The 24,333-nt window shown below is 43.1% G+C and overlaps 1 long non-coding RNA gene across 1 annotated transcript; it reads right to left on the bottom strand.

Annotated features, from left to right (window-relative positions):
- Positions 1–18,472: 18,472 nt before the first annotated feature.
- On the bottom strand, positions 18,473–23,631 carry LOC110743067. The gene is made up of 3 exons (XR_002521542.1): positions 23,546–23,631; positions 20,825–20,920; positions 18,473–18,556 (listed from the first exon to the last, which is right to left on the bottom strand). It is a non-coding gene; the product is annotated as an uncharacterized LOC110743067 (long non-coding RNA).
- Between the last annotated feature and the right edge of the window lie 702 nt (positions 23,632–24,333).

The following is a 24,333-nucleotide window of genomic DNA, read 5'->3' as shown; positions in this document are numbered from 1 at the left end:
TCTAAGAGATTAAGCAAGTAGCCTGAGGCCTGGCATCTAGCAAGTGACAGATCCAGGATTTGACCTGCCGACTACCTACTTCTCAAGCCTTGATTCCTTCTGTGCTACACAGCCTGGTGGAGTAGGACTCTTCCACTGAGATGAGGAAGGATGCCCAAACGATCCACTACAAACATTTCCCTTCATCTCTCCCACCATCCACCCTGCCCACCCCATCCCGTGTTCCTATGTCCAGTGGACTTCAGTGGGCTGAGTCTTATTGGATTAAACAACAACAACAACAACAACAACAATAACAACAAATAGTGCCAGGAATAAAATGTCAGGAAGTTTTTCTTCAGAATTCCTGGAAATGGAGGGTTTACTTCTCTCCCATTCTCTTTTCTTTCTTTCTGCCAGATTTTCCGGCATTCTGGAGGCACACCAATTCTCACCACCCCATGCTCCAGAGAGCAAGCCCCAGGGCTACACACATGGCTGGCTTTTCAAAGGCACTGTTGTTCTGTCCCCTTGTGGGCAAATAAAAACAAAATGCTTCTGCTAAAAACAAGTCCATTTCACATTTTCTTTTACTTGAGAAAATGGAAAAGGCTGAATCAATGCTTTGAGGTCAAGTTCCCCTGGAATTTTTGCAGCGAGTCTCAGCTACCTGCACCAACTGACTCAGTATGCCCCAACTGATTACTTTACAGTCATTTATTTTTCTTTGCATGCCTGGCCCAGAGCACCCATGAACACACACCTACACATATCTATAGACCCCTTCTATTTAACCCACACTCCAGAGTCAACAACACAACAGACAAATGAAGGCAACTTACTAAATCCTAGTACCTTGTGTTGGCCTCTAGACACCCATTTCTAATCACATCTTCAAGCCTTGAGCGAGACACAGCGATAAAACTAGAAGGGAAGGCATTCATTTATACTGTGCCGAGTTTCAATTTTTCTGAGGTTTTCACACAATCATCTTTTATGAGCTATAGTAAAACCACATGTTTATACAGTCTCTCTCCCTAAGTCCCAAACATTTTAGCAACATTATCTTATGTAACACCTGGGGTTTGAGAAACAGGGCCTGAACAACCATACTTCGCTTATGCAAACAGTTTTGAATTTTCCAGATGTATCCATTTCCCTTCAAGTTAGCAAAAAGCTTATTTGGAAGATATCACCTCCCCCCACCCCCTACCATCCTTTCCCCTCCACCTGCAGGTAATATTTGCTTCTAAAAAGAATCTCTGCCTTTGCAGTAACATGGAAGCAATTTTTCTTATTTGTTTTGCAATTCCTGATGAATATCTTTATCTAGTCTCCGTTATAGAGCAGCAGGGAACTGCCTAAAATTAAATCACAAAGTCACTGCTTTCCTCCCCCCTACCCAGGCTCAGATCTGGGATCCACTTTTAACTCTTCTGTCTCCTTCATCTCCGATATTTATTGAACTGCCAGATACCTTTACTCGTTGTACAAAGTGGTTTTGCCTCTCTTTCATTTCTGATTGCTGCCATCCTACTCAGACTTGTAAATTCATGGTTGGGCCATTTCATCTGGCACCCAACAAGTCTCTTGGTTCAATCTACCCTGCACGTGATAGCCTCATAAATCTTCTTGGGACACTCTCCTCTGCAGAAACACTGCTCAAGCCTGCCTGAGTCTCTGGCAGGGGTAGGCAAATGACAGCGGGGGTGGGGAGCTAAAAGCAGCCTGTAGGCTGTTTATCTAAATAAAGTTTTACTGGAACATAGCCACACCCATTTATTTACACATTGTCTGTAGCTGCTTTTGAATACAATGGCAGAGTTCAAAGCCTCAAATAGTTGCCATCTGGTCATTTATAGATGAAGTTTGCCAGCCCCTGTTGTAGAACAGTTTGCGTCCCTTAGCTCAGCATGCAGGACTTCGCATGACCCGGCTGCTACCAGCTCTTCCTGCCTTGTCTTTGTGCGCATCATCTGCACCCCCAAATGGCATAAATAAACAGATCTACTCCCGCATCTCATAACCAGCCTATCTCATGCCTCTCTACTGCAATTACGCTGTTCTCTGCCTTGAGTTCTGTACTTCTAAGCTCTCAGCAAACACCAGTCACTCAAAACTCAATGCAGGGCAAGACTCTTCAATAACACCATTTCTGCACCACAACCCCCCAGCCATTCTGTACCCGCGTGCTCCCACCCCACCTCCACCTACACACACACTGAATTGAATGATTTCATTTTTGTGCCCACACTGAACTCTTAAAAATATTTCCCACTGCTTCTGGGTCTACATGTGTTTCTCCCTCTTTTGGTTATAAATCCCTGGAAAGCATATGCTGTGGTTTAATCGTTTTTGTATTCCCAGAGCCTGGTATTGTGTCTGGAATATAGTGGTATAGGAGACCAAACAGAATATGCCACCCCAAAATATGCCTTTTAGGCACAGGATTATTTTGAGCTGGTTATTTTGAGAAACAGCAGGCATAGGAGAAGCTCTCAAAAAAAAAAAAAAAGTTACCCTTTTGTAAGGAATATTTACATTTATAAAGAATGTCTTCATTTGTAAGAATGCTTCTTTCTCTGTACCAGGAAGAGAAGGATGACAAAATCACAGGAAACTCTTATTAAGGGAGAAGTCACTGACTTAAATCTGTATAACAAGCCTTACTCTTGTTTCCTGCTCTTTTCCTAGATATTCCCCATAGCCGTCCCACACTCTTCTTTGTTTCAGTGGTCAATAGTATTTAAGCTTGAATTCTAAACCACCTCTTGAGAGCTACTCATTTCCCTGGGTATCTCCCTTGTATACATGAGGTATACGTGTTAAGAATCTTCTGTTTGCTTTTCTCTTATTAGTCTGTCTTTACAGGGGACCCTGAAACCACCTTAGCAAAATTATGAGACTAAGAGAAATCTGACATTGTTGATTCCATCTTGCTTCTCACCTCCAAGCTGTCCTTCGTCATTCCTAGGCATAGGCCAAGCTAACTCTGGGAGGAATTTAGTTTGCAGTTTAACTTTAAAGCAAGGATGTTAATAGCCCTTTTCAAAACTGAACTGCCTTTGTAAAACTAGTGAAAGACCACAAGGTTAGGATTATGAGAGGGGCCTGAATTCTGCTAAGATGTAGGCATAATTAAACAATAACTAGTTATCGTGCCAGAGGTCATAAGATTTGTAATTTCCCCAATTACTCCTGTAGACAACATCACTATTATAGAACCTAAGATTGGCCTTCTAAGATGTCTTTCAGACTTTTGCATTTCTGACTACCAACTGACTGCACCAGGACCCAGATCACAACTTGCAACTCTGACCCAACTAGTCCTGTGGCCCCTATCCAGGGGATGAGTCAGTGCACTAGGACCATTTTCTATACCCCTATGATGCCATCCCCAACCAATCGGCTTTCCCCATTCCCTAGTCCCCTGTCCACCAAACTATGCTGGAAAACCCCTTTGTTTTCCTTTGTGAAGGACTGATTTGAGTAACAACTCCATGCATATACCACATGGTTAGCTTTGCATTAATAAATCTTTCTCTACTGCAACAGCACAGTCTCAGTGAATTGGTTTTGTCTGCAGTGGGCAGGAAAAATCTGTCAAGTAATTACAATCCCAGCTATAGAGAGAAAATTATTTTTTCCTCATCTGCTGTTCATACTTAATACATGCTGAATGAATGAAAAACCAACCCCTAATTTCCAATCTTGTTCTTTCTTCTTTCCACGTACACTCTTTCTCTGGCCTCTCCAGCCCTAACCCCACTCACCGATTCCAGCTCTAAACTTGTCTTGTCCTGACCACTCCCTCCTGGGCTCCAGCCGCTTCTCTTCCAGAGGCAGCCCCATCCCGCTTCTGACTGTAGGCAACTCCATTAGGTGGTGTGGCTCTCAGTGACCCTCACCTTCTGCCCTGCTGCGTGACTGATTGGTCCCTGTGGGTGTCTCTTGCCTGACCAGAGTGAATAGGGCTGGGACTGAGGAGTCCTGCATCAGAACCCAGGCTTTATCATTTTCCAGGTGAGTCACCCTTAGGCAAATCAGCACTTGTGTTCTGGTTTTCTCATCTGTAAAACAGAAATAATTAAATATACTTCATTGAACTGATATGATGATGAGATAATATGTGAAAATGCCTAGCCTCAATCTGGGATCCTGACAGATGCATATTTATTCATTCATTTGATAAATATTTTATTGGTCGTTTATTACATTTCAGGCAGTAACAAGAGAGACAGAAAGACAAACAGCCCCCTTTCCCCCTGGAAAAACAAAACAAATTCCTGCCTTCAGATGGCTTACTTTTTCATGGAGGAGACAGATAATAAGACAAATATAGACCTACAAGGTGACGGGTGCTTGGAGATTGACAAGGCGTGGAAAGGGGTGGGTGTAAATGTAAACTGAGGCTGGAGCCGAATCAGGAACGAAGACACAAGGCAAATGGCAGTGAGAATAGCCTTTATTAGGACTCACAGGCGAGGTTCCTCGGTCCAAAGGTGCGGGCCGAGGAAGTCGCGCTGAGGGAGGAGGGTAGGGGCTTCTTATAGCCTGAGAGGTAGGGAAGCTGGTTGTGCAAACAGGGCCTGGGGGGTCTTAAAACTACTAGGGCAGGAGTTGAGTAAGGGTCACGAGGAAGGGGTCTTTGGAAACTGTTAACCGAAACTGCTGTTTACGAACTTGTGGAATGCAGGTGAGCTGCAGGTCATGGGGGAGTGTGGTTGCCCAGCCGGAACCTCTGACGTATGTAAGTCTGAAGGTGTGTTCAAAGAGGAAGGGAAGTCTGGAACAAAAGGCCTGCTCGAACAAAGGGCCTGCTATGCCGAGTGGTGCTGCCATGTCGGGTCTACATCCCTGCCTAACAGTGGGGACTGTAATATTATTAAATGTAATTTATTTGAAAGATCTTTTCATCAGAATCCGAAAGGCTCTTTCTGATCACTCCTAGAAGTCATGTAATACTTTAACATGGACGGTGGAAGAAAAGCATCTAATAAAAATGCTAGTTGGATGAATAAAGATAGGAATGAGGAAAGAAAGGATGCCCTTTATCATTTCTTCAGCAAATACTTTTTGAACATTTCTAATACAAGACTGGGAGGGTCATTTATGTTCAAAGTGTTCTTTCAAGAGGATTAACTTGGTAGTAATCTGTCCTGAAGGAGAAACTGAATCTGGAGAAACCAGAAATTAGGAGGCTCATCCACACATCTGGGCTGATCCAAAGAAGCAGTTGTTAGACCAGGACAAGGACTCAATAAGGTGACTTTTCAGGGTAAATTTAAGAACTAAATTCAAGGTCAAGAATGGAGACAGGGATTTTTCTTTTTCCTTTTTTTTTTTTTTTTTGGCTTTTTATTAAAAACTTTTTTTATATCCATAGGTTATTGGAGAACAGGTGATGTTTGGTTACATGAGTTAGTTCTTTAGTGGTGATTTGTGAGATTTTGGTGCACCCATCACCCAAGCAGTATACACTGCACCCAATTTATAGTCTTTTATCCCTTACCCACTTCCCACCCTTTCCCCCCATAAGTTCTCAAAGTCCATTGTGTTGTCAGATACAGTAAGTTTCTCTTCAAAGGTTTAATTTCTGACTTCCTTGTTCTTTATTCTCAAGATCAATTTCCTTGTCCCTTCTCCTACCTGCTCTGTAAACATCTTCTCCTGCCAGTCCCAATCTGTAACTCCCAGCTCTTCCTTATTTGGAAAGAGTCCTCTTTTACTCCTGGCTACCCATTCTGTAAACTGCCCCTCCCGCTGAAACAGCTCTTCCCACCAAAACTAATCTTCCTGACTTTGTTGTGCCCTGACTTGCCCAGACATGTTTGGGTATATCTTGTGCTGTAGCAGAAGGACCACTCCTACCTCTCTTCCTCCCTTGCGAGTCGCACGTTTACCCTATTTGGAAACGTTTGAGTCTCAGTTAACTGGGATCAACTTAGATTGTGTGGTCTGACCCCAGTCAATGAGGAAGGGACACAGAAACAAGAACTGCATTAAGGTTAAAAACCTCTTCCCTCCTTTGTTCAGTGTGCTCTCACAGCAGCCAGAAGTGCAAGCGGCACCCTTCTGCAGAAGTAAATTTGACTTGCTGAGAAATCCTTTGAGTATTCATTTTCCTTGCAATACTGAGCTCTTGTTTCTAGCAGTGTCATTCTTATGCCTTTGTATCCTCATGCTTAGCTCCCACATGAGTGAGAACAAAGCAGCATCAGTTAAAAAGGACAAAGAGGGACATTATATAATGATAAAAGGCCTTGTCCAACAAGAAAATATTGCAATCCTAAACATATATGCACATAACACTGGAGGTCCCAAATTTATAACACAATTACAAACAGAACTAAGAAATGAGATAGACAGCAACACAACAATAGTGTGGGACTTTAATACTCCACTGACAGCACTAGACAGTTTATCAAGACAAAGTCAACAAAGAAACAATGGATTTAAACTATACCCTGGAACAAATGAACTTAATAGATATTACAGAACATCCTACCCAACAACCACAGAATATACATTCTATTCATCAGTTCATGGAACTTTCTCCAAGATAGACCATATGATAGGCCACAAAATGAGCCTCAATAAATTTAAGAAAATTGAAATTATATCAAGCACTCTCAGACCACAGTGGAATAAAACTGGAAATCAACTCCAAAAAGAACCATCAAAACCATGGAATTTAAATAACCTGCTCCTGAATAATGATTGGGTCAAAAATGAAACCAAGATGGAAATTAAAAAATTCTTTGAACTGAACAACAATAGTGACACAACCTGTCAAAATCTGGGGGATACAGCAAAGGCAGAGCTAAGAGGAAAGTTCTAGCCCTAAACACCTCTATCGAAAAGTCTGAAAGAGCACAAACAGACAATCTAAGGTCACACTCAAAGACAATCTAAGGTCACACTAGAGAAACAAGAACAAACCAAACCTAAACCCAGCAGAAGAAAGGAAATAACCATGATCAGACCAGAACTAAATGAAATTGAAACAAACAAAAAAAATAACAAAAGATAAATGAAGCAAAAAGTTGGTTCTTTGAAAAGAAATAAAATTGATAGGCCATTAACAAAATTAACACAGAAAAGAAGAGAGAAAATCCAGGTAGGCTCAATTAGAAACAAAACAGGAGATATAATAACGGAGACAGGGATTTTTCTAATCACCACTTGACACTATATTTACAGGGAGAATTCTGGTCTGAATATGGCAGGGACTAGAATGTGATGATAAAGGTAGGGCAGTAATGGGGGGAACCCAGCTTGGATTTCTGGACATTTCTCCTCTCCATCCCTTCTCTTTTCTATCCTGACACCCACGCTCTTCCCCATTTGACTCTACTACCTGAGTTCATTCCTTATTTCTCAGTCCATCACATGAACTGTAGTGCCCAGAACCCAGTGTGACCCTGCTTCTTCATTCCTGGAAAAAAGTAGTTACTCTTGAATGGGAGGCCCAGTGACTAACTTTTCAGTGTTTCAGGACACACAAAAAGCAAGAGAGAAAAGCTCACATGTGAATCAGTGCAACATGACACATGGAAGCAGCTCCATAAAATGAAAAAACCAGGCAGTCCCAAGGTCCAGTCTCAGCTCTGAGCTCTCCAGTTCTGTGACCTTGGGCAAAGTTTCTCTCAATTTTCTGGTATGTAATATTAAAAGATAATTTTTAAGAGGTAAAATCATGACTCTTAAACATAAAATGCCTACATGTCAAAGATTTTATTTAGCTTACTTGTTAACAGTGGAACCAGTGAGATATGACAACTGCCTGAAGGATAATTCAAAGAACATCCATGTATAGGCAATCAGGAATGCTAAAATAAATTTATAAATATTTGCAAAATTGACCAATGACCACTGGACAATAATCAACTGTGTCTCCAAGAGATACACTTCACTTGCATTTCTACGGCTGGGAATCATTTGCATTACTATCACTTTTCTAGGACTTACAGGGTTGTGAAATAGCTTAAAGTCAATGAAATGCACAGGCCCCAACAGAGTCACATAACCTGGCAGGTTGTACTAAAATTTACACTCTCAGCAGTATTTTATTTTCATTTCAAAGTCTTTTACAAATTTTTCTAACAGAAATATAGGGATATTATCTGAATCTGAGATGGTATATTTAAAACATCCAGCACAATTCTTGGCACATCATGGACACTCAATATCAGAACATTCCCTTTCTTGTATTTCAGTCTAGTCAAATCACAGGTTAGTTTTTATCTGAAACAAATTCTGTTAACAAAAATGTATAACAAGAGTTTCAGGGTTCAATAGTTAGAATTTTCACAGCTGACTGGGAAAGTCTTGATAGAAGGGTTCAGTTATCCCTAATCCTACTTCTTACCCTGGCAGCACTTATCCCAGAGAGAATCACGAAGCCACAATACTCAGGTCACATTTCTCTGTCATTTAACAGCTTATGCTGTAGGGGCAGAAAGGTGTGATGCCTTTCCACACTCATCATAAGCATTACAGCTGCCACTCCTATAACAAAAGACAGGTTAACAAGAGAAATTCATAACACATTTATTTAATCAAAGTTTTATGTGACATGACAGCCTTCAGAAATGAAGATCCAAGGAAAGTGGTCTGTTTTTATGTTTAGGTTCGATGAAGAATGGCCTCCATGTAGAAATGTGATTGGACAAAAGGCATGATCTAATGGTAATGGACTGGGGAGAGGGGAAACCCAGCAAGTCCTGTCCAGATTCTTCTTGATCTCTCTGAATAGCATTCCTTCCTCTTGAGTATGGGGCAGGACCCTTTTGAATGAAGGTCTTCAAGGGAAATGGAAGAAGGGAGAGAGTAACCTTCCTAGGTTTTACAGATTCCTTTGTGGGAGAGGGGTTCTAGTTTCTATGACCTACCTTGAGGAAGAGGAATTCTGGTTTCTATGACTTACACGGGGGGGTGGTTGGGGGGAGAGGGGCGAGGGACAGGAGGGTAGGAGAGAAGTTCAGAGAGAGACTTTGATTCTGAGGCTGCTTCTGAGACCTTCCAATCTCCTTTAGTTCAAAGTATTTAGCATGCCAAAGTGTCATACTTTGGGGGTATTGCTTTTTGAGCCCCAACAATGCACTATGGCCACCTCAATATCTCATTTGTTTCTCACAACTCAGTGAGGTGGACTACCCAGTAGTGCAACCACTTACATCTTACAGAAGAGGCAAGAGGTTCAAAGAGATTAAACAACTTGATGCTATGGTTTAAATGTGTCCTCTAAAGTTCATGTGTTGGAAACTTAATCTCTAATAAAACTGTTGAAAGGTAGGAACTTTAAGAGGTGAGTAGGTCATAAGAGCTTTACCTTCATGAATAGATGAATGCTGCTATCAAGGGAGTATGTTAGTTATAGAGGGAGTGCGTTCCTGATTAGAAAGGAGATATTTGGTCCCCTTCTCCTCTTGCTCCCACCCTCTGTTGCCCTTCGCTTCCCCCTACAGGAAGACTCAGCACAGGGGCCCTCACCAGATGCTAGTGCTATGTTCACGGACTTCCGAGCCTTCAGAAGTATGAGCCAAATACATTTCTGTTCATTTTAAATTACCCAGTCTGTGGTGTTGTTATGGCAGCATAAAATGGACTGACAGCTTGTCTAAAGTCACATGGCTAGTAAGTTGCAGAGCCAATATGGAATAGAATCCCTTATGTCACAAGACTTGAGGACAAGAAAAGATTTGTATCCAAGACCCCATGCCTTTCCCCAAGGCCTGAGTTTATTGCTGTCTGCTTTTAAAAGTCAAATTTAGCTTGTCTTGAACAGACAGGTTTAAGTAATATGTTTTATATTGCAGACTATTAATCTATTACAGTGATTTCATCAGTCTATGAAATAACCATCCACATAATATAAATTTTGTAGCCCCCTCTCCAAATCAAATCCACAAGCATTCCATGGATGCTGGGCACCCTGGGGTTCAGTGCCCCCAGAATACACAAGGGACAGTCTCAGGGGACAAATCTGTGGGAGAGCTGTTTGCTGGGTGCTGGAGGAACATAGCTTCTACCCTGCAGACAAAACCCAGAACCTATCCCAGGCAAAAGGCAAAGCAGATTCCACTGCCTGCAATAACTGCAGCTCCCACCCCCCACCCTTTGGACTCTTTCATGCCTTCCTCCTCCCAGGCCCTAACTGTGACCTTCCCTCCATCCATCAGAGTGGAGCATCTCAAACTCAGACAAACTCCCAAAGATCATCTCCTAACAAAGTCTCTCTGCTTCACTTCTTGCCTCCCTTCAGTCACCGCCTGTTAATATGCAAGTCATATCATGTCTCTTTTCAGCTGAGAAAAATCCAATGGCTTCTTGTTGCAGATTGAGTTTTCTGGAACAGACTATGCAAAACAATTTAATGTGCAGAATCTATATTTGGGAGTGCCTTCAGATCAATGTCTTTGGGGAAGGAAGAATGTAAGATTGGGGGAGGGAGAAGTTAAGCTGCAATGCACATCCAACCAATGACAGCCTCAGCCATCCCCACAGAGACTCTGGACCCTTCTCTTCAGGGATATCTCACTTTTTTTTCCGTCATCCTCCCAACCTCCACTATCACAGAAAGAAAGATGCAGACACAAGATTCACACAATTCCCTTCCTTCTCATTATCCCAGGGCTATGTCACACCAACAGACAGGACAATGTGACTGTTGTCTCATTAATTCTCTGATTTCATGTCTCCATGTCAATTAAATGTTTTCATATTCCTATCTGACAGCTGAGGAGCAATATTAGTTCAACGTATTAAGAGGAAAGTAATTAAATATTTGTTCTGGGGTAATTGTATATAAATTGCATGACAATTGAGTTGGTGATGTAATTAATAAATTTTAATTGGAGGCCCTTTTACAATCAATGTTTAATTTACTAACAACTGTTTTGGCTTAAGTGCAAATTAAATGCCTGTCATTGGTCATCCACACCCATGAGTGCAGAAGCAGGCCACTTTCTGGCTGGCTGTTATAAAACTTCTCTGCTACCAGACAGCTATGTAAGCTCCAGCAAGTCTTGAACCCTTCAGGGGACTCAGTTTTATTATCTGTAAAATAGGAATGTTGAAGAATTATAGTCATAGCTAACATGTATCTGCTGTGAATTGAATACTGTTGTGAACACACTGTGGGAAACTCCTTACATGTGAATAACTCATTTAGTCCCAACAACAATGCTATAATTAGGTGCTGTTTTTATTACCCTCATTTTGTAGAAGAGGAAACTGAAGTACAGAATAACTTTTCCCAGGCAGCGGAGGAAAAGGGATTTGGCTCTTGAGCTCATCCTGTCAACAGGTAAGACCTGCTGTCTCTCATTATAATTTCTAGCCCCAGTCCTTCAGACACCCAAATCTTTTCATTCCATCATCATTATTTATCCCTGCCTGGCACAAAGCCCTTCGTATAGTTAAATTCTTGGCTTTGACCTTTTCTGACTTGCCATTAACACCAATAATGGCCTGCCTCACCAGCTCCCACAGACTCCCTTTATCTGTCAGTATGGGTTAGATTATGCTGTGATAACTAACAGCCCCGAAATATAAATGGCTTACAACAGCAGAGGTTTATTTCTCACTGTTTCATGTCCAGTGTGAAAAATTATGGGACTTGTAAACAAATGTTTTGCCCTGTTTTCTAAACTCACAACCGCACACTCTGACCTTTGTTCCATGCTGTTTTCACCCTAGGACTCAGGCTGACAGAGAAGGCCAACATTACTGAACTCACAACAAAGGGAAAAGATAAGTGAAAAAGGAAGAGCTGCTTCTGAGAGCTCCTGCTCAGAAGTAACGCATGAGACTGTGGCTCATATTTACTGGTTAAAACATAGTTGAATACAGTGGAGATTTTTAATCCCTCTGCAGGGAGGAGCACCCAAAGCCATATCACCAAGCCTGTCAATGGAAGTTGAAGGGAGTATCATTTTCCACTGGGTTGCAGGGGAGGGAAGGAGAGCAAATATTTCAAACAATAATAGAACCCACCATACACCCCTTCACTATGCATCCTTGCTTTCTGCCTTGAGCTGCATCATCATCATCTTGCTGCTAGACTCCTGCAGCACTACTCTAGGGTATAAAATTATTTTCTTCTTATTGAAATGCTGTCTGGAAGGGCTTGGGGAATAGCACACTATGATGATCTGAAGTCTAGAAAACAGAGCCAGCTGTTTCTTTGTAATTCCCAGCATCTCCCTACAAGATACTTAAGTGCCCTTCACCCTGACCTCTTTTCTTTTCTGCCTTCTTCCTGTTCCCAGGTCCTTGCCTCCCTTCTGCCAGGGCCTGCATAATAAAGGCTGGGAAATTTCCATCAGTTCTTTCTTCATCTTGTCAGAGGCACATAGTTCTTATAGATCCTCTTGAGAGAAGACTGGATGATCAAAGGAGCATCTGTCAGATCAGTTAATGTCTCTCTCAGAGACAATGATGATTTTTCAGAGAATAATGAACTGGATCCCCAATGATGGCTACATCACCTTCACCTCCTGATGTGGTTTAGATCTGTGCCTCTTTCCAAATCTCATGTCAAATTATAATCCCCAATGTTGGAGGTGAAGCCTAGTGGGAGATGATTGGATCAGAGGGGTGTATTTCTCATGTATGGCTTAGCACCATCCTCTTGGTGCTATTCTCATGATAGTGAGTTCTCATAAGACCTGGTCATTTAAAAGTGTGTAGCGCCTCCTCCTTCCATCTGTCTCTTGCTGTTCCAAGCATGTCACCTGCCTGCTCTGCCTTCATCATCCACCATGATTGTAAGTTTCCTGAGGCCTCCCCAGAAGCTGAGCAGATGCCAGCCTGCACAGCCTGCAGAACCATGAGCCAATTGAACCTCTTTTCTTTATAAATTACCCAATCTCAGGTGATTCTTTATAGCAATGCAAGAATGGACTAAGACACCTCCCTTCCTGCCAATCAGGGGAGTGTAAGAAGGAATAAAGCATAAAGAGGATAAAGGGGTCAGAGACCTCTGTCACCTGTTTCTCAGCTATTCTCTTCAGCCCTAACCCCAATTAGGAATTACCATATTTCTCCTCTTTGTTTCTCCTCTTTCCTTTACTATGGCTCTTCCCATTCCCTTTGATCCTATTTTAATGTCTTTATACTCACTTCTCATTTTCCCAGTTCCCCTTCCTCCCTTCCCCATATCTGCCCTTCAACCATCTCCATTTTTTCCTTTCTGGTCTCTCTCTTCCCTCTCTTTATAGAGGATGACTCTGGGAGGGAGAATGGCAGGGGAAGAGAGGGTCTCAGTTCTTGCCTTAGCTCAGCAACTAACTTTCAGTGTGATGCTGAAAAAGCTACTGGGGGAGATTTTAGAGTCTGTCTCACCCACTGCTATCTCCCAGCACCTGGCCTGGCATATAGTAGGCACTCAATAATTGTTTCTTGAATAAACGAGTATCTGAATGAATGGATGGATGGAGTTGCCTCTAAAAAGCTCTCCAAGAAGGCTTGTAGCTCTGAGGTTTCATGATTCTATAAAATTTCTACTTCCAGACTGTCTTTTGGAACTGACAGGGCAGAGAAACTGACTCAAATAGCAGTAAATGTGCAAGAGATTTTATACCTAATTGACAAACTAAATGTAGGTAAATCACTGGGACCAGATGGCACTTGCTGGAGAGTAGTGAAGGAACTCAAGGGTGAAATTGGGGAATTGTTGGCCAAATGTGTAAAGTGCTCATTATAAAAGGATGCAGTGCCAGAGAGCTAGAGAGAGCGGCTGTGCCTCCACAAAGGACCCTGGAAAGTGTTGAACAGTGAGACTGGCTGTGAAACCCAGCAAGTTAGCCAAATTTAGAATAAAGAGTAGCATCACTAGCAAAACCAGCATGCCAGGGAGGAAGGCTACTTGGTTCTATAAGAGGAAACCATTCCGGGCTAAATCTAGAATTGTATGTAGAGACACATATGGTTAGTGGCTGAAGAAGTGAAGGACATGCCATTTCAAAATATGCTGGATGGGCATATTGATTATTTCAAGTGGAAAACATTGGAGAAATTGTAGTTTCAGAAAGGACAAGCTAACTTGTCTCTTCCTGCATTTAGCAAACCGTAAAGATTTCTCTGGGAGGAGTACCCTCCCCATGCCAGGGTGAGAAAATGGCCCCCATGACCAGAGACTGAGAATTGGGGGCTGCAACAGACCTGAATAGAGACACTTAATGTCTCTTATCATCCCACTAGTTTTCCACCTTCCCCTAATACTTCTTCCAGTGACTCCTCTGGAAATGTATTACTATTAGCCAGATCCCCTTTGTCCTGTTATTTTTTTTTCTCAAATTTATTGTTCCTTGTCTAAAAAGCATAAAAGCATCTTCCTTTGGTAACTCCTTGAACTTTACTCTCTTGTGAAGATCCTCATGTACATGTAAAAGTAATGAAATTTAATTTGCTTGCTTTTCTCTCCTCAATCTGCCTGGTGTCAATTTGGTTTCTAGATCCAGCCAAAGAGCTCACATAAGACCTAAAGAGGTGTTAGAGGTGATCCCTGGCTCCCCTGCAAGGCAAAAGGGAGCCAGTGGAGGAAATACATTTAGGTTCTCAGAATTAATGTGCTAAAATCATTTTAAAATGTAAAACAGACCAAATCATCCAGGATTAAGATGATATCTTAGAATAAATTCTGATTTAAGATAGGGAACTATATGGGATTAATTTTATTTTAATTTTATGTTTTTGAGACAGGGTCTTGCTCCATCACCAAGGCTGGAATACAGTGGCATGATCATAGCTCACTAACCTCAAATTCTCAGGTTTAAGCAATCCTCCTGCCTTAGAGCCTCCTAAGTAGCTAGGATTACAGGTATGCAACCACCACATTGGGGTAATTAAAAAAATTTTTTGTAGGAAACAGTCTCATTATGTCACCCAGGCTGGTCTCAAGGTCTTGGCCTCACACTATCTTCTCACCTTGGCCTCCCAAAGCATTAGGATTCCAAGTATGAGACACTGCACTCAGCCCTAATAATTATTTATAATCATAAAGGTTGCTTCAACTTCTCAAAGACACTCTTGAAAAGTTGATATTTTGAAAAATATCGTGAAATTGGCAGAAAAAGTTATTAATTGTAATTTGAAAATTAATAGAGAAAATAAATGACACCCAAGTCACACAACCAACAGGTAGGAAGTCTTAAAACTAGAATACTGCTTTCCTAACTCCCAATTATGTGTTATCTTTTAAATGAGACATTTAAGAGTTTGATACCCGCAGATCATTTTATTAAATGTTTGTTAATGAGAAAGTGGATGTATCAGTCATCCATTGCCACAACAGTGCTATGTAACAAACAACCAGAACAACTTAGTGGCATACAACAATAAGCATATATTGCTTATGTGATAAACGGGGTCAGTTGTGGGTGGGCTGCTTCGTTCACGTGTCTTCTGCAGCTGAGTGGCAACTCATCTAGGCCAGGTTCAGCTGGTTCAGCACTATTGTTCCATGTGTCTCTCATTCTCCTCCTGCAGCCAACGGGCTAGCCTGGACACGTTCTCAAGGTGATTGCAAGGGCACAAGAACATATGTGAGAATACACAAAACTTAAGATCCAGGCTTGGAGCTGGCACACCATCATTTCTGCCTGATTCTCTTGGGTAAGGCATGCCACCAGGTCAATCCCAGGGTCAAGGGGGTGGGACTGTCTATTCTACCCAATGAGGGAAGCCACTGCAATGTTACATGGTAAAGAATAAAGACTCGGGGCCATTACTACAAGCAGTCATAGAGGGCAAGTGCAGCATCATCTCTGAGTCTGTTAATGACTCTAAGCTACCAGTGAGAGTTAAGTGCTAAGCAGAAAACTACATTCAGCAGGATGTGTGCACCTTCTGGACAGGGAGGAAAGGAACCAAAACTTTAGTATGAGTATATTGGTTAAGATTAGGTTCAGCTGAAAGTAATAGAACAACCGTAAATAACTGGCTTAAACAAGATGGAATTTTAGTTCTCTCATGTAAGTATGGAGGTGAGTATCCTAAGCTGGTACGGGAGCTCTGCTTCAAGAAGCTTTTAAGTTCCTTTAGCTCTCTGCCCCACCATCCCTAGGATGTAGAATGCTCATACCAAAATACCCATATCTCCACAAACTTGCTTGCCATTTGAAATAGCCAAAGTAGCAAGAAAATGCATTTATTGCTACCTTCCAAATCTCACATGAGTGCATCTGGTAGGAGGCGCAGAGAACTAATATACATCCAGAAACTTAGTTGCAAGGGAGTCTGGGAAAAGTAGTTTTAAGCTTTCTAGGATTTGCAGTAAAAGGAAAATACTAGAAATTGAGAATGAACGGTGAGAGCCACTTAGCTGAATGCACCATACTTTGTAAAGAAGGAAGGGACATTCCAAGAGAAGGGAACAGTTTTTGAAAGCATGGATTACAAAAGAGTATCATAGGTTTGAAGAATCACATTCCCTTGGATGGCTGCAAAGTGCCAAAAGTTGGGCAATTGTTGCTTTCTCTGCCTTCTCTTCACCACCAAATGTTGACATTAAGATTGTTCCATTGAGAAGTGGGGGAGATGGAGGGTGGATTTCTTATCACCTATTATTCATGTCCTGGAGGGCTAGGGAGGTAAAGAACAAGGAGTTTCATTGAATCACTGTGATCTTCCCTAACCTGCCCATGTGGAGCTCTCTGTATCTCGAGAGGAACAAATAAATACAGAGGCACATATGTTATTAAGTGTAATTACATTGTTACTTATAGGTTCAGTTAAATACTCTGGACATTTTTATAACATAATTTGAGGTGTGATGTGTGGAGTAACGGCATTAACCTTTAATCATAGTTCTTCCCCTTCAAAATTCAGTAATGACCCTATTAATTAGTAATGAAATGATCCAATAGGAATAGAAGGCACCAGCTGATGCTTCCTCTTACTTGGTCCTCTCCCTAGATTTAAATGTGGCCTTTTGACCTTCCTCTCTAAAGAAAACACATCTCGGGGTGTGGGTGTGGGTGTCGGGTAGGGGGATGGTGGTGAGGGGGAAATGTAGAATTTTCTCCAGCCTCCTTTCTCCTGGGGGAACAAGGCAGAGAAATGGATAGAGTGAGTATTGTGTAATCTGGTATATGCAGTGTTCAGTCCTGGGATGTTTATTTGTTCCTTTGGTTATTGATAATTTTCTCTTCTGGGGACCAGTATTTGGGGATGCAGGATGATATGAGTTATGCAGTTCTGAGCAGCACTAGGGCCTTACTGGAAGCAGCTCAGTCCTGACCATCCCTTCTACTCATTGCCTGCTCCCACCTCCCAATGCCCTCCCAGAATCTCACTGGTTTTCAGAGGCTGCATTCACCCTCATACCCTGTGATGTCTGAGGCTGATACACTGTGCTTCCACATGGTCACCCATCTGCTCTTCCCTATGGTTTGATCTAGGTTTACTGGGGTCCCATCTGTGTCCAGAACCGTGAGAAGCACTAAGGCAATGAAGGCAAGTATCATTGTCTTCAGAGAACACTGTCAAATTCACCCATCAACTGTGATGCAATAATGGACTGACAATTACTATAACATAGAGAAGAATAGGTCTAGAAGAAGCTGAGAGGAGAGGCAGCTGCCTCAGCCTGGTGGGCAGTTTCATGGAGGGCTTCCTGGAGAAGGTGACACCCAAGCTGAGTCTTTCAGGTTAAGTGAACACCTGAAGAAATGGGCAGAGGCAGGTATTCCAAGCATACACAGTGAGAAGTGAAACCACCCCTCGATGCTCCTCTGTATCATTAATCCAGTGTAATGCCCCATACATTATACATTGCCATTCACCATAGGCTCACTGTATGCATGGAGATCACCCCAAAGTCTGCCTGCTTGCCACTCTCCACCCCAACCCAATTCCTGACTCTTGGATCTGGCTTGGATTCAACACCTCGCTCTGGCCCCTGTGGCCTGTGTGCCCATATCAGGGTTCTCTGGTCAGGAACCTGTGGTTACCATCAGTGACCCCCATCAGGGTTCTCCCCACCAGTTTGGTCTGCCCTGCTTCCTTGCATGGTTCACCTTCTCTAGTTCCTGCTCCCTTGAGCTCCATCTCTAGCTTGGGCTTACCAGTTAGCCCAATCAGCTCCCTCCAATTTGAAGAGACAGGACCACACCACACAGTATGTCAACTATATGGATTGTGCCTAGAGTTCATCTAGCCACCCAGCTGCCCCTCACCCCCACCTATACCTATTGTAACTCCTTGGCCTGATATCTCTGGCATATGATCTCCTTTCAATTCTTCAGGATGGATCAGACTTACAGAGCTGTCTTGGTATTAACTAAAATACATGTTTAGCTGCTTGAACGAAAAGACTGACTAATAATGGCTTAAACAACATAGTTGTTTATTTTTCTGTTATGTAGATGTCTCTATGACTGGTCTAGACATTTCTGTGACTCCTCTAGTGCTGGCAGGCAGCTCCACAGTCACTGGAACCAAGCACCTTTTATCAAGCTGCAGCTCCTGTCTGGTGGCTCCAGATGACTGCCCCCGCTATGCCTTCTCAGGGAATGCAGGGCCACACCTTTTAAGGACAGAGACGGTAATCTGCTCACATCTCTTATGCCTGCACACCAAACATCAGCACTGAGTCATAAGGTGCACAGAGGCTGGGAAATATATTCTTGTGGCCGAGTGTGCCCAATTATACATTTTACGTAAAAAGAGAAAAATGAGCTTGCATGGACAAATGGTAGACTCTGCCATCATCTTTACAAATCTGCAACTCTGGGCCTCCCAGGACTGATCAGGATGCCAGGAGGCCTGATAATCTTTTGTCTCCAGCCTCTCAGTCTCTCTTCTCACCTTCAGTTGTTCATTCATTCAAAATAGATCCACAACTATTAATAGAAAGTGCTAGGCCCTGGGGTTTGGTCATTTCCCTGAAGTTACCCATTGTTGCAAGAAGAGACAAGTTATGGATATAATTGCAAAAGTTGTCTAAAAATGAGATCCCACTTCCTAAAAAGGGTACAGATGAAAGGCTGCAGGAATTCAGAGAATGGAGAGTTCTTTCTGGAAGTATCGGGGACCTTCATGGAGGAGGTGGTGGTTGAGCTGGGCATTAGAGGTCAAGTATAATTTGCAGGCTTATGCATTGCGTTGGGCGACACTTCACTTTTCTTGATAGAGCTTTTAGCAAGGATGCAAGGAACATATGTCTTCCCTGCAGTTGAGAAACCAGGCACAGCAGGGAGAAAGGTGGCCACCCCAACAGGCTCTGGTGCTTGCGACAAAGCCATCTGTTACTGAAGGAGTTCAAGGAATATAACAGAATTTGGGCTAAACCCTATGCTAGGCTCTCTGGGGACCTAGGCATAGGCCCTGGCTTCAAGATGTTTATAATCTTAGGGTTTACAGTGGCAGCTGGATAATTGTTAGCTGTTCTTATTCATTATTATCATTAAGGAGAAGAAAAGAAGAGAGAAATCTTGTTAAGTGCTTTAAAAAGCACTCCTTGGCTACCCTGGAAGAGAAATGATTCTTGTGGATTGATGTGATCAGGGTGGTAGAATCTCAGATGATCCTTGAAGGATGAGGGTTTTGAAAAGTGAAAACAAGTCCATGAGGAACTCTGAGGCAAACAATGCTCAGCGGAAATGGATGCTGCAGCCCCAAGAGTCGCCAGTGTCTTAGTTTGGATTCCCTAAAAGCAGAGAATGAGAAAAGACTTGTGTGCAGAGAGTTTACATGGGAAGTGATCCCAGAGAGCAGGAGCAAAGGACAGGAGAAGTAAATCAGGGAAGGAGGGAAACGCATTAATGATGTGCTGCTCACTGGGCCCTGCTGCAAGTGCCCTTGTCACCGGGCCCTTATGCAGTGCACCTCAGCCCCACATAGTGGGTGACAGGAGGGGGAGGCCTGGATTCCTACCCCTACTGGCCAAGGGTGTTAACTCCCCAGGAGCTGTCAAGTTGTGCCCACCATGGTGCCCAGTGGGTCCCCACAGGCGTCCCATACCTCAGCACCAGAAAAGCTGGAGGGCAGGAATCCAGGGTGTGCAATGGAGACGAATGTGAGGCAGTGTCAGGGTGCACAGACACGAAGGTGCTCTAAGCCTGCATAGAACAGGTCACTATGGCTGGGGCTGGGGTGGGGGTGGCCAAAGGGATAAGAAGTGGTGCCCAAGAGGTGTTCAATTCCAGAAGCTGGAGAACTTTCCTGAAATGAGAGCATCTCAAGTGTCTATAGATTGGGGACAGTAATTCGGCTTGTACAGACAATGGGAGCAAGAAATAGGGGAAAGACTGGGGAGAAGAAATGGAAGAGGGGGTAATATATGTGATGTGCCATTACCCCTCTATGATTTACAGTAGACCACCTCTAATGAGAGGGCTAAAGTGTGTGACTACAGGGATGGTAAGGAAAAATGGTGGTAAGGAAGGGGGTGCTATACCCCTCCTAGGCACATGCCCAGAGATCAGGGAAGCCCTAAGGGGCAGGGAAGGCAACGCTGGCATTAAGAGCCAGAAATAAATACTGAACAGTGGGTGAACCTGTAGCATTTTCTGACATGAAAACAGGTAGGGTTCCCTTTCTGGGGCTCAGCTCCCTCACCTTAGAGGGGTTGGATCTATGTTCCATTCTCACTTCAGAATCACTGACATAAATTCTTCAAAGTTCTTGGAGCCAATACAATCAGGAGATGCAAGTTTTGAATAGTGTCCAGGGCCGTATGTCTTGAACTGATCTTTATATAAAATTACATTGATATGATTTGCAAGGTGGTGGGGGGAGGGTTCACTTGGCAGGAATGATATTTCATGCAAAAGTTTGGAAGTTTAAGGAGGAAGAGGATGGCACATTAATAAGAGCTAATAGTTATTGCACTTACTGTGATCCAGACACTATTGTGAGCCCTTTATATGACTTCATTTTCTTAAATCCTACAACAACCCCAGGAGGAAGATGCATCTGGGAGAAGGTGTGCCTGGAGAGAGGGAAGCATAGAAGAATAAAAGAATTGGATTGTATTCCTCATTGGGTGATCAGATAGCAACTTGTTTCTTACCTCTGGGTCTGTTTCCTAATGTGCAAAATATAGCTAGGTGCACCACTGGTGCAGATTAGTACTCCTCTTCAGAACAACATTTTCCAGAGCATCTGGCCCATAGTAGCTGCTCAATTAGTGGTACACAAGCAAGAGAGACACTTTGGCTACATAAATATTGAAAGTTCCAGGATTATTCAATGCTTGACCAAAAGTAAGAAGAAGAAATGTTTAAAATCAGAACCAGCCTCAACTCCAAAATATATAGCTTAGCTTGCCCATAGCATTTTATGTATTTATCAAACAAATATCTACAGGGTGCCACACTGTGCTAGCCTCAGGGAAGGCAACACTGAGACAGGCAAAGTCCCTGATGTCACAGAAATTAGTCTTTATGGGAGGTGTCATTAATCAAATAGCCCCGTATGTACATGAATAATTGAAAACTAATGTGTTATGAAGGCAAAATTCAAGAGTCATGGGAAGAGACTTAGAGGAAACTGGTGTAAAAGGGGCAGGAGACAGTGGATACTCAGAGGAGGTGGCATGGTGGCTGAGACCTGAAGAATGAGTTGGAGGTGCCAGGTAAAGAGCTGAGGGGAGAGGAAGGCATTCCAAGAAGGAGGGCAAGGTCAGGTTTTTACTTCCACCTAAGTCAGAGTTGTTACAAGAAGCGAGGATAGAGTGGAAGTCAGATCCTTAACCGTGAGTGTGTGGGGAAAGCCATTGAGCAAGTTAGTTAGCTAGGAGGGTTGGCACTATCTTTAAAATGTCACCCTGGTTTGAATGAGGAGAAAGATTAAAAGGGAAGCAGTGGGGACAGCAAGACTTTTGCAAATCTTTGGGCAAGGCACAACTGTGCCAAATGTCATCTTTTTGCCTTTCCAGATTCACTCTTGACCCTTCTGTGTCTTGAGAAGCTGACCTTGACTTCCATCAATGGGCTCCTGTTCCCTCTGGCTTCCACCTAGGTTTGGTCCAGAGGGAGCACCAAAAGGCAATGGGAGGGAGTAGACTAAGGTCGAGGTATTTATCCCTCATCTCAAGTTGATGCAAGCAGGCCATGTCCCTTGCTTCCTTAAGCTAAGATTGCAGTTTGGAATTACAGCTTTGTAAATTGTCCCTTTGTTAACTTCTCAACAAATTATCCAATTTGAGTGTGCCTTCTAGTGTCCTGCCAGGATCCTAACTTATAGTGACGGGGGATTGCACTAAGGTGGTGACTGTGGAGTTGGAGAGAAGTGAACGGCTCAAGAGGGAGTTAGGAAGAGTCTGAATTCTGTTAATCAATTGGCTTACATCATCGTTTCTAAAATAAATAATGGATGATGGTTCTTTTGTCAGTTTAGATGCTCTGGGAAGCAGACATCAACATGGAAGTGAAAGATTTTTTGAGGGGAAACTCCTAGGAAAGATGAGAGAGGGAACAGGCACAGGCAGGGAGAGTTCAGACTGTGATGGATGTCTGACACCCAAGGAAGAAGAATGGAGAAGGAAGGAGAATCAAGATGAGACTCAGACTGCAGTGCAGCTCCCAGGTGATGGTGAGCCCTCGAGCCTCCCTATTAAGGAAGTCCCATGCTGGGCAGAAGTGGCCCAACTCCAGTACTCCTGCCATGTGCTGTGATGGACTTGGAGCAGCCTGGGGAAGACTGTGACCCTTGGCGTGAGCCCTCCCATGGATCCCAAAGGCAAACTCTTGCAGCAGGTTCTAGAACTTGAAGAGCAGCACACCACCATTGGAGACTGCCACAGTTCTCCAATGGGACTATATGATCCTTAGGGCACTGAAATAGTGCAAGGTATATCATGGGAACTCAGCCCTGGAATGAACTCAGCAAGGGATGCAACTTTACATACCTGTGGGGAGATACAAAGCAAGGGCATGCCCTGTGAAAACCAGTCTGTGGAAGTAACACCACAAAATCTAAATTTTGAAATCCTGCCATAGCTGATTGAAATTGGTTAAAGCTGATTTAGCTCTCCCCTCAGTGCCAGCACCACTTATAAGGACTGTGCTCATGGGCTGAGGGTCACCCTGTGGAGAACAGACCTTGTCTTCCCCCATAGAAGGTCAGTCATGTATGTACATTTTGCTTGGTGGCAGTGGAGATCAGACAAACTTGGGCTTACATTTCAATTCTGTTACTGACTAGTTATGAGCTCCTAGGCCAAGCTGACCTCTCATCCTCAGATTCCTCACTGTAACAATAATTTATTGAACATCTAATATATGCTAGACAATAATCCATTCTAGGAGTGTTATAAACATTATAGAGTTAACCTTCATATGACAGGTGAGGAAACAGTTTCAGAGAGGGTCAGTGACTTGCCAGTAGTCACAGAGCTCAAAAAGGATGGGATCAAGAATCAAACTAAGGTCAGTCTGATGACAAAGCCCATTCTCCCTATCTCTCTACTGTCTCCAGAGAGATTCAAAACAAACATCAGAATCCAAGACTGCGAACCTCTCCATGGATTTCCAGTAAAATTTTCTCAACTGTTTTTCTCATCATCTTTGAAAACGTGCCTGGCATATGGTAGGACACAGTGAATGCTACTCACTTCTCATTTCGTTGCTTCTCTCACTCTCCATTTCTCTCTCCCCTGTGGGTCCTTCTCTTTCATTCGCCTCCTCACAAAAAATCTTCATTCTTTTGCCCCCTCATCCTGCCAATGTCCCTACCTTCCTCGTCTCCACCACTCCACTCCCTCTACCCTCCCCCTTGCTTGGCCATACTCTTCAGACATCTCATTAAAGTAAGCGTTGACCTGAATTCCTATTCCAATGCATCTCTAATCATGCTCCACAGGAAACTCTAGGGGATTCAAAACACTCTTAATCTATTCCACATGGATCAAAAACAACTCCCAAGAAAGCAGTTTAATAGCCATGATTAACAGAATGCTGCTTGGCTGTCCATGGAGATGTTCCAGCCCAGCACTGCCCAACTCCCTGCCATCGGGGCTCAGAGATATCAAAGGTCCCCTCAAAGATGAATAAGGCTTTAGGGTTTAATTTAGTTTTCCCAGTTAATTAACTGGATCAGAAGACAGCTGGTGAATTTAGTGGAAAGGGTTCCTTTGTTTTTTCTCTTTCTCCTCTGGGCACGAGGACCCTACTCAGGCCTCACAACTTTGGTTTATCACTCACCCCAGTTCAGAGGTCAGTTTTGTCCACAAGCACGAATCGTCTGTTTGTGTATATTGCACCATGTTAGCGGTGCAAGACTGGAGAATTCCCTTTACATCCACTTTCTGTTAACCCCAAGAAATCCTTCCTTCCTCTCTCTTTTCCACAAAATGCCTACCCTGAGACTTCCCTTCATGAATGCCAGGGTCTGGTATTGCAG

Source organism: Papio anubis, chromosome 6, assembly GCF_008728515.1.
Source record: "Papio anubis isolate 15944 chromosome 6, Panubis1.0, whole genome shotgun sequence".
NCBI lineage: Eukaryota > Metazoa > Chordata > Mammalia > Primates > Cercopithecidae > Papio > Papio anubis.
The sequence above is the reverse complement of the archived record's forward strand: the minus strand, read 5'-3'. Positions and strand labels throughout refer to the sequence as shown.